This window comes from Callithrix jacchus, chromosome 1, assembly GCF_049354715.1.
Source record: "Callithrix jacchus isolate 240 chromosome 1, calJac240_pri, whole genome shotgun sequence".
NCBI classification, from domain to species: domain Eukaryota; kingdom Metazoa; phylum Chordata; class Mammalia; order Primates; family Cebidae; genus Callithrix; species Callithrix jacchus.
In genome coordinates, this window is record NC_133502.1 from 85,128,647 (window position 1) to 85,138,789 (window position 10,143).

Sequence of the window (10,143 nt, forward strand, 5' to 3'; positions counted from 1 at the left end):
GGACCTCCTTTTCTGAAATACTCTTTTTCATGAGGTTTCTTTCCTGCTTCAAACCTATAACGGCTTGCTTACTTTTAGGGAGAATTGCAGGCTCTATGGTCTGATAGAAAGCTGTCCATTAAGCGATCCCACCATCCAGCTTTGCCTTTCATGCTTCTCACTAGGGCCCCTCTCCTATCACCCAACTCACCTCCTCCCACAGATCTTCCCCAATGCTGGAAGCTGTGCCTTCATCACCATTCCCAATTTCTCTTTGCAGGGCTCTGCTGGGGCCACCTTGCAGTAATTTTTTCTTTCTCAGAATTCCTGCAAAATTTGAAGTCTATGTTTGCTAATGTAATAAGGGATTAAAATGTTCTTTGGGTTTTTTGTTTTTTGAAAGCTGTTTCAAAGACTATGTCTTATTAACTGGCTCTAAAAGTTTTTTAAGGCAAGAGCCAGATACTCTTAATAAATCTAAATTTTTCTTATCTCTAACATGAGATAAGAAATTCCTAAACCATTTTCTGGTTCTGTAGTTTTGTCATGTTTCTGGCTGTGTTAGGACATGCAGCAAAGTTCTGGGAAGAGATAGATGCTTAATAAATATCAGTAAGTTTGACTCATCCTGAAGTCCTGCTGAAATAAACCAAAGATGAGATTTTCTGCCATTTGATTAAGGATTTTGGAAGCATAGAGTCATTGTAGGTTTTCAGCTCCTATTTCCCATCATGGAGAAATGAAAGATAAATTCATTCAGCACAGTCATTTTTATCAGTCACTCAGCATCCATTTGTAGTTTCAACAGCTTCATCAACAGCTCAGGGGAGAAGGACTTGTTATTCTTTGACCAGTGAAGGCCTTTATTATATCAGGAAGGTGCATCAGACTTAAGGCAGCCCAACCCCAGGAGGTGACCTGGAAAAATGGATAGGATTCAGTATGTGGGCTGGCCATGAGGTGAGCCTATTTGATTGGCTGCCTCCAGAATTAGATTATTGGATGACCAGGAGAGTGGCCAATGGGAAACAAATAAGGAATGCAAGAGAGATGCCATTTTGAGGTAGACCCAGAGGTAGAGAGAGACAGAGAGAGAATGAAAGATTGAGAACAGGGAGGCTAGCCATTCTGAGGGCTACTTTCCCGGTAGCTTTTATTCCTGTTCTCGTCCTTGCATTTTCTTTGGATATACACACTTCTTATTTTTAAATTCATATAATTAGCCATATGATAGGTTAACTGCCAGCACAAACAGCACTTTGCATTAAAAACAAAATCTTCTTTCCCTTAGAGATACCTGTTCAGTACCTTGTAGTTCAAGGAGAGAAAATTTTATTAGATGTTTTCTTTCTATTTTAAACTTGAGTATTTTAGGGTAAGACTTCAAAGAATCTTGCAGAAGGAAAAATACCACAACTCATGCATTATAAAGAGAAAAAGGATTTTTTTTAAAAAAGCAGTTATCTTATGCAATTAGGAGCCAGATGAACTTAATTACCATGTGAATAATTCAGAGAGGCAAATTAATTGTAATAAAAACAAATTTGGTCTATGGTGGACCTTTATATTCATGCAACTCAAGTTAAATGTGACATGACTCTGGGACAGTTAACTTAAGGTTCTGAAATCTGGTTGTTGCATTCAGCAAATATTTATTGACCACCTTCTGTGTGTCTTTACCCTAAATTACCCTAAAGTATTTTGGAAATGTAGTGTTCTTATTGCCTTGCTTCTGTTCACCCATTTCCACTGGGGCAGGCATACGAGGCTTTCTTTCAACATGAGCTTTTCCTTCATGCTATTCATCTTCCCTGCAACCCTTCCAGTCTCCACACCAGAGGACAGAAGAAAGAAGCATCAAGATGACAGGAATGTGACTTGTCAATTTCAGGCAGGGTTGAAGCTGCATGGCAGTGCTCCAATGAATTGAATTCAAGAGTATCTATGGTGGGGGTTTCCTTGTAATAGGCCTCATGCCAGAGACTTCAAGGAACTCAAAGAAACTAGAACACTACAGTGTTTTCAAATAATATTTTACCAAATGGTCTTCCCTTCATTGGACCACAGGTCTGCTCACAAATAATTGGAATTCTAAACACAGGACATGTGCTTTAACAATTGCCCAAAGAGCAGCAAGAGGACAAATGAGGAGCAGACATGGAAAAGGATCCCTGAAGGTAAAAAAAATTTCAGGTTGATCTCTGAGTCAAAAGGGCAGACTCTTCAAGTTCAGGGTCAAGTCAGGTAGGAGGATGTACACAAGGGAAAACAGGGTAAGTGTCTGGAGGCAGAGAAGTACAGGCACAAATAAGCAAGTGTGTCTTTTGTAAAATCTGAAGATCTTTGGATGGGCAGACATGATGAGAAGCAGAATTCTTGGTTACTTACAGTTCGAAGTTAGAGGAGGCTGCCACACAGGCCCGCGCACAGGGTTGTATTAGGGGGCAGGCTAACAGCAAGCAGGAGCTACAAACGGTAGCTTATGCATGGCAAATGAGGTGGGGGTAGTTAGGTTTAAGGGGATTAATTTGAATAATTAATTACACAGCTCTGGAGCATAGAGGCTGTCCTCAGTTGTTTAGTACCTGGTCCAGGAGTGTGAATGCACCTTACATGGGGGGACCTTTGCGGGATTATTCTTTGTGGTCCCCAAAAGTAGGAACCTGATAATAAGAGTGTTTTTTGTTTGTTTGTTTGTTCTTGTTTTTGTTGTTGTTGTTGTTGTTGTTGGGGGAGAGGAGGCTTAGCGAATTACCCTCAAAAAAGAATTGAGAATTTCTAGCCATGACCTTAAAACTGGGTCAAGACAACCCTTGTGAAATATTACATTTCAGAGTATGTAAGTGTACTGTATTTAGCTTGGGGGTGGATAGGTAGGAAGGCATGGGTTAGGGCATTAGGTTATAAAATTAGGTTGAAACCAGATCTTGGGGAGCCCTGGATCTTCTGGTAATAAGTGCTGCACCCACAGTAATAGAAAAATGCCATCTTTTGGGGAAATAAAGGTATCATGGGAGTATATAAATAAAGAGATGTGCTATATTTACCAATAATTTCTCATAACATTTACCTTAATAATGGGTAAATTAGAGATGCAAATATTATATGGGATTCTGTAACCCCAGAGAACATTATTTGATCAATGAAGACAGAAAATGTTAAGGCAATAGTGTAACAAATTGCAGATGTTACAACTACTGTATACTTGTGTTGAGATACAGTTAAAAGGAGAGAAATTCTTATCTGAGAGTCTCACAACTTATTTCTGAATGTGGAAATCATATTTATCAAATGGAAAAACTGTTCACTTAATTTTGGTGGTCCTATTTGAAAATTAGCATGTTAAATAAAGTCCATTGAGTATCCACATTTCTAGATAAAGTTGTGAAATAATTCTCATAAAGGCAAAAGGAAGTTCTGGAAAATCTGGAAGGTATTGATTAATGCTAATATTTATTCTAAGAAGATGAAATGCAAATTTTAGTGCAACTAAAGCATATGTCAAAGGCGTAATGATACACCATCCAAATATCTCCATTCTGGACCAACACATGCTCATTCCCTCAACTGCTGCAGATGACTTATAAGTGAGTCTCTCTAAAGGACTTGTCCTTCGCCTAGGGGAGCTGCCTCAACCAATGTTAGATTCCCTGACCAGAGACAATTCCCATCCAATGACTGGTTGCTACTTGTCCCCTCTGCCTCATTTGGGGATATAATGGCCAATATTATGGGTCAAGTTGACTGGGTCACAGGGTGATGAGATATTGGATTAGGCATTTTCTTTCCTGGGTGTGCAAGGGAGGGTGTTTCAGGATAAGAATATCATTTAAATGTGTGGGCCCAGTAAAGTAGATTGTCCTTTTCAATATGTGTGGGCACTAATCCAATCCATTGAGAACCTGAGCAGAACAAAAAGGTGGAGGAGGGAAGAATTCTTTCTCTGTGCCCAACTGCTTTTAACTGCGATGCCAGTCTTCTCCTGCTCTAAGATGAGAACTTACACCATCAGCTCTTTAGGTTCTCAAGCCTTCAGACTAGGACTGTGAAACTGCCTTTGAAAAATTTCATCAGTGAGAAAACAGCAAAAGAGATCCACTCTAACCAACCCCAATCTTGCTTTTTACCTCCAGATTGCCCTAATCATTCTTGGGCTTAGGCCAAGCTAAATTTAGGAGACATTTAATTCATAATTTAAATGGCAATAGCCCTTCCCCAAAACTAAACTGCCTTTGTAAAGCTAATGAAAGACTACCAAGTTAGGAGGCTGTGAAGAACCTGAATTCTGTTAAGCTGTAGACATAAATAAATGATGATCAACCGTTATTCTGGAGGTTGCATGATACACAACTTTGCCGAGTACTCCTACAGATAATAACATCACTATTGCAGAATCTAAAATTGGCCTTTTAAGGTGTCCTTTCAGGTTTTTGCATTTTTGACAATGATGGCTCCACGCAGACCAGCCAACAAGTCTTGTGGCACCATTCAGAAGAGGACCAATTTCCACTCTGACATTCCTTTGTCCACCAAACTATCCTTGAAAAACTCTAGACTTTGAATTTGGGGGAAGATTGATTTGAGTAATAACTCAGTGTCTACCACGTGGCATGGCTGGCCCCATGTCAGTTAAACTCTTTCTTTATTGCAGTGCTATGATCTCAGTGAATTGGTTTACTCTATGTAATGGGCAGGAAGAACCTATTAGGCAGTTACAACTGGGTATTGTAGCATTGGCTCTTCTGAATTTCCAGCTTGCAGGTGGTAGATTGCAGGATTTCTCAGCCTCCATAGTCACATAAGACAATTCCTGTAATAAAACCAACTCTCTCTCTCTCTCCTCTCTCTCTCTCTCTCTGTGTGTGTGTGTGTGTGTATTTTTTTTCCTACTTCCAGTGCTCCTGGTGAAATGGTCTAAAATCTCTGTTGATTTCATCCCACCCCCTGCCTCTTTCTGCTTTTCTTCTTGTGCTCAGTCCTGCCTCCTTCACTCTTCTTAGGTCAAAAGTCCCCAAAGCACTCCTGAGTGAACTCTGCACTGTAATCTCCATATTACAGTTTATTTCACAGGGAATTCAACCTGGTGCATTATGTATCAATAGAATGACTAATTTCAGCAAGAATGAATGCCTTCTATAGGACTAAATCTTTCTTTATTCCAAATTGAAAGATGAGTCATGAAAGGAAGAACATGTATACGTTTTTCAAAATTTTATCTATCCTTTAAAATAGAAAAGTTCCAGTGGTATTTGAATTACTGCAGAAATTACCATAGAAAAGGAACAAGAGCTTCCTGACTCTATAATATTAGCATAGCTTTAATACTAAAAGTTGATCAATATATTACAAAGAAAAGACAAAAATAGTTTCCTATGTGAATATAGTTACAAAAATTCTGTATCGTATATAGCCACCAATTCCAGCTGTGTAGTAAGAAAATAGTGTAACATGACCTAGTAGACTTTATTCTAAGACCATAAGGATTATTCAATATTAGGAATCTATCAGTGTAATTTATTACCTCAACAAATTAAATTTTAGAAGGTTATGATTATATCAATAGATGCTTAAAAGGCATCATAAAATTTAAAAGTTATATCTAATAAAAATTCCAAGTAATTCAGAAATAAAGAACTATTTATGTGATGAATTCAATAATAAACATGATTTAAAAAACTATGAAATGCTGGAGCTACTTCCATTAAAATGAGAGCTGATTTCTCATTAAACTTAATGTGTAGTGACACTGACCACACCTTTCAATCCCCACTGGTCTAGGACATACCCCCAGTGTAGCAAGTACAAGAATGAATTTAAACATCCTTGTCTCATTTGATTGTGACTTCCTAGAGGCAGGTATATGCCTTACAAATTTTTGTATCCTTGGTTTCTGACACAATTTCTGGCAGAAAAATTTCTTGAAGATGTGAGCAATTTAATATCTAGAAAGTATAAAAGAAAGTACAATGGAGTTTTGTACTTGAGAAGAGGCCATTCTTACTTTCTCACAGGAGGATTGTGTCACTTTGATTTACATATGAGATGTTGAGCATAATTTGCAAAGACTGTTTCCAAAAAATACAACGAAAAATTATATCTGCATTGGGGTTCAAAGAGTGGTGAGCCCAAACATTTTCATTTTTAAATTATGTTGTGTTTTCTTGAGATTTAAAAATCTGTTTCATTATGATCATTTTTAAGCTTTTTATAATTTTCCTAGGTTTATCCATTATGTTTAGACATTGAGGTGTGAACTGCTTAGAAATAAAGTAATGTAAGTTACTCAGCTTAAAATTATACACCTTAGAAGCCATGAGATTAAAAACTAACAAACAGGCTGGGCGGGGTGGCTCATGCCTGTAATCCCAGCACTTTGGGAGGCCGAGGTGGGTGGATCACCTGAGATCAGGAGTTTGAAACCAGCCTGGCTAACATGGTGAAACCCTGTGTCTACTAATAATACAAAAATTCACCGGGCGTGGGGGCAGGTGCCTGTAACCCCAGCTACTCGGGAGGCTGAGGCAGGAGAATCACTTGAACCCAGGAGGTGGAACTTGCAATAAGCCAAGATCTTGCCGCTGCACTCCAACCTGGATGACAGAGACTCCGTCTCAAAAAACAAAACAGAAACAAACAAATGGCAACTCAAAAATGACTTGAGAAATGCTTCTCTAAAAGGAATTTTTGTTTCATTACATTCTCACATTCTAAAACGAAAATTTTTTCAAATATGTTTTTCTTTCAAAATTGCAATTTAAATATGAGGATATCCATACATTTAACTTCGCCAGAACCCTGAGTTATTTCACTTGGTACCAATAGGCCCAGTTCTTCTGCCTACACCTGGATGCTACATCACCAGAAGGATCGTCCTGCTGCTTTGCCTTTTTCTTGAGAGACTATTGATTTATTACCCATGGAACACAGAGGGTGGATGTTCTGGATTCCACCCAGGAAGGGTTGCCCACCCATGAGGAAACCCACTTACTTATTTAACAAGTGTTTATGAAGCTCATAAGCTAGGGTGAGTACAGAGTGAAAGGACATAGACCCCACGTGGGAATTTATAGTCTGGCACTGTTTTCCTTGTTCCCTCTCTATCCTTTTCCTTCTTATACTATGTGTTTCTCAAGGATGTCCTTTGGGGATAGCAAGGAAACAAAAAGCCATGTTCTTATATATATAACCAATCTAATTACTCTAAGGGGTGATTTAAAGAAGTAAACATTTTCTTTCATTTCTCCCTCTCTTATTGCCTACTTACCTACCTACCTACCTACCTACCTACCTACCTACCTAGGTATTGCATCTATTGTTTGTGTGTATATATTTATCTATTATCATTTACCTACCTACCTACTTACCTATCATATCTATTACATCTATCTATCTATCATCTACCTACCTACTTACTACCTATTATATCTATTGCCTGTCTATTTTTGATCTGGCTAGCCTTTTATACACACACACACACACACACACACACACACATTGAGTTTTAGGTTTTGGGGTACATGTGAAGAACATGCAGGTTTGTTGCATAGGTACATACATGGCAATGTGGTTTGCTGCCTTCCTCCCCATCACCTATATCTGGCATTTTTCCCCATATTATCCCTCCCCAACTCCCCACCCCCAACTGTCCCTCCCCTGGTTCCCCCATCCACAGACCTCAGTGTGTGATGCTCCCCTCCCTGTGTCCATGCATTCTCATTGTTCAACACCTGCCTGTGAGTGAGAACATGCGGTGTTTGATTTTCTGTTCTTGTGTCAGTTTGCTGAGAATGATGGTTTCCAGGTTCATACATGTCCCTACCAAGGACACAAACTCACTGTTTTTTATGGCTGCATAGGACTCCATGGTGTGTACATGCCCCATTTTTCCTGTCCAGTCTATATTTTACAAAGCCATTTGGAAGGGCTTTGGGCTTTCACAGGCCATGGAATTGGTGGCAGGGGAGGGGAGTGGTGGTGGATGGCAGCAATTTCCTTTATGGCTTGAGGGCAAGGGAGATTTCTAAATGATACCCGACTTACAGAAAAGAAGGATTGAGAATTGAGAATTGTCTGTGAGATTTAGCCACAGGATGGTGCTACTAATTCTGGAGAGAGCAGTTTAAGAAAGTGATGTGGGCAGAGGAATAAGGCAGTGCATCCATTCAGAAGTGAGTGGATGAGTTTAATGAAAAAATTTAAGGAAGTATGGCTTGGAAAGGCTGGAAATATAGGAAAAGGGAGAGAGAATAGCTGAGTGGGGAGGTCAGTATAAGCAGGAGGATTGTTTTATGATGAGAGACATTTGAGCAAGTTTCAATGTTGGTGAGAAGGAAGCTTATCTCAGAGGCTGCCCATTCACCCAGGGTAGTGTAATTATTGTTTCTTGAAATAAAGACAATACCTTCTTATCAAATTTGCCTTCCTGGTTCTTTAATCTATGTTCTTGTTGTTACTTAGATTTAAAGAATACAGTCAAGATATAAAAAGCATAGCCTGTTGAGAGGTTTAAATTTGAATCTTGTGCTTTAAAGAGGAGTATTAAATTGCTGTGTTTATGAACTGAAACCTAATCTGTGTTATATAGTCCCTCATATTTTCTTCTTGAATGGAGAGAAACATCTCACTGGCATATTGTCATTCTTCAATAGCTGGAGGTGTCATCAAAAATTGAGATAATTACCCTTAACAGGAATAAATGAATTTTGAGTGTATAGGCTCCCACCTTTTAAAGCAGAGCAAAAGAGGTTAACAAGGCAGGGTGACTCCTGGCTGGAGGAGCACACATAAGTCATTCTTAATTGGAGGTTTCACTTTTGGTCCCCTGAGTAGCTGCCAAAGAACTTTCTACCTGTGACTCAAGATAAATGATCAAGTCAGGGTAATGTTTGCATCTCTAAGATGAACTGCTGGGCTATTCCTTTGAAATCCTAAAAGGGATGGTGGTGATTAAAGATACCTAGTGAAAAAGTGTTAAGATGTCCTGAAGGAAGAGGCAAGACTCAGGGAAGTTGACACTGACACCTGTGGTTCTGGGAAGCTGTCTTTGCTTTGCTTTTCTTATTAATGCTACAGGGAGGCTGATTTGGAAGACACATTATAAGGAGAAGTGTAGAGTATGAATCAGAGCATCAGTTCTGTTCTGGAAAGAACAAAGAAAGGGAAGCCTGGAAAGTCATATGAGTACACTCACTGTCTTCCAGAACAATCTCTTCTGCTCCTCAAGGGAAGAGACTAAAGTGATGCTTTTTTGTGGCTCTGATCTCAGTAGCTGTATGTTGAGCATGATCATATGACATCATGGAAACAGCTTTCTGCGGAGAGTCTGGGTCTGAAGTTATAGGTCTAGCCTATTCACATCTCTGCCACTCATTTGTTGAATCTGGGCAAGCCTTGACTGTTCAGAACCTTCTTTTCCTCTGTATCTAAAATGGTGGAAATCACATGACCACTGGGATTATTGTCCATTCTAGGATTCGGAGCATCTAGAAAGAGGAACAAAGGAATGTATGTTTATGCATAAAAAAGAAAATATCTTCTCGTATATTTTGCTTTGGGAATTATATATGTGTGCCATTTGATTATATGGGAAATGGAAGAATGGGTGTGAATCCCAGACATTGTGGGTTGGCATATTCAGGTAATAATATTCTTATATAAAAATTTGGTTTTCAATTTCTTAATCTTCTGGAATGTTGGAAATTCCTTTTGGCATTTTCAGCATTCCTGGGGTACAACTTTATGCTATTTAAAACGAAAATAGTTTCAGCCTCAAAATAACACAGTTCCTGCTAATCAACTCAAAGTCTTCCAAGTCACACAGACTATCAGAAGCCAGAACCCATTTTTCTGGACAGGGATTGTATTTGTTCAGTCCATGAGATAAGATCAAACTTGGATATTACTATACAGGTCCTAGTCTTTGGAAAACACACAAAGAATACCCTGATGGCATGAGATGTTTTCTGAATAGCAAACTCTATCAGGATTTTCTTAGGAAGCACATTTTGTTCTGTGAATAAATTAGGTAGGTCATAGGTATATTTCCATAAACTTATTTTTATCTTTGAATTCTCATGCTTAGCATGGAGCATGCTACATATTTAGCATTTAAAAAGGTTTGTTGATTACATGAATGAATGCCTACGTAGATGGCATTTGAAAGAG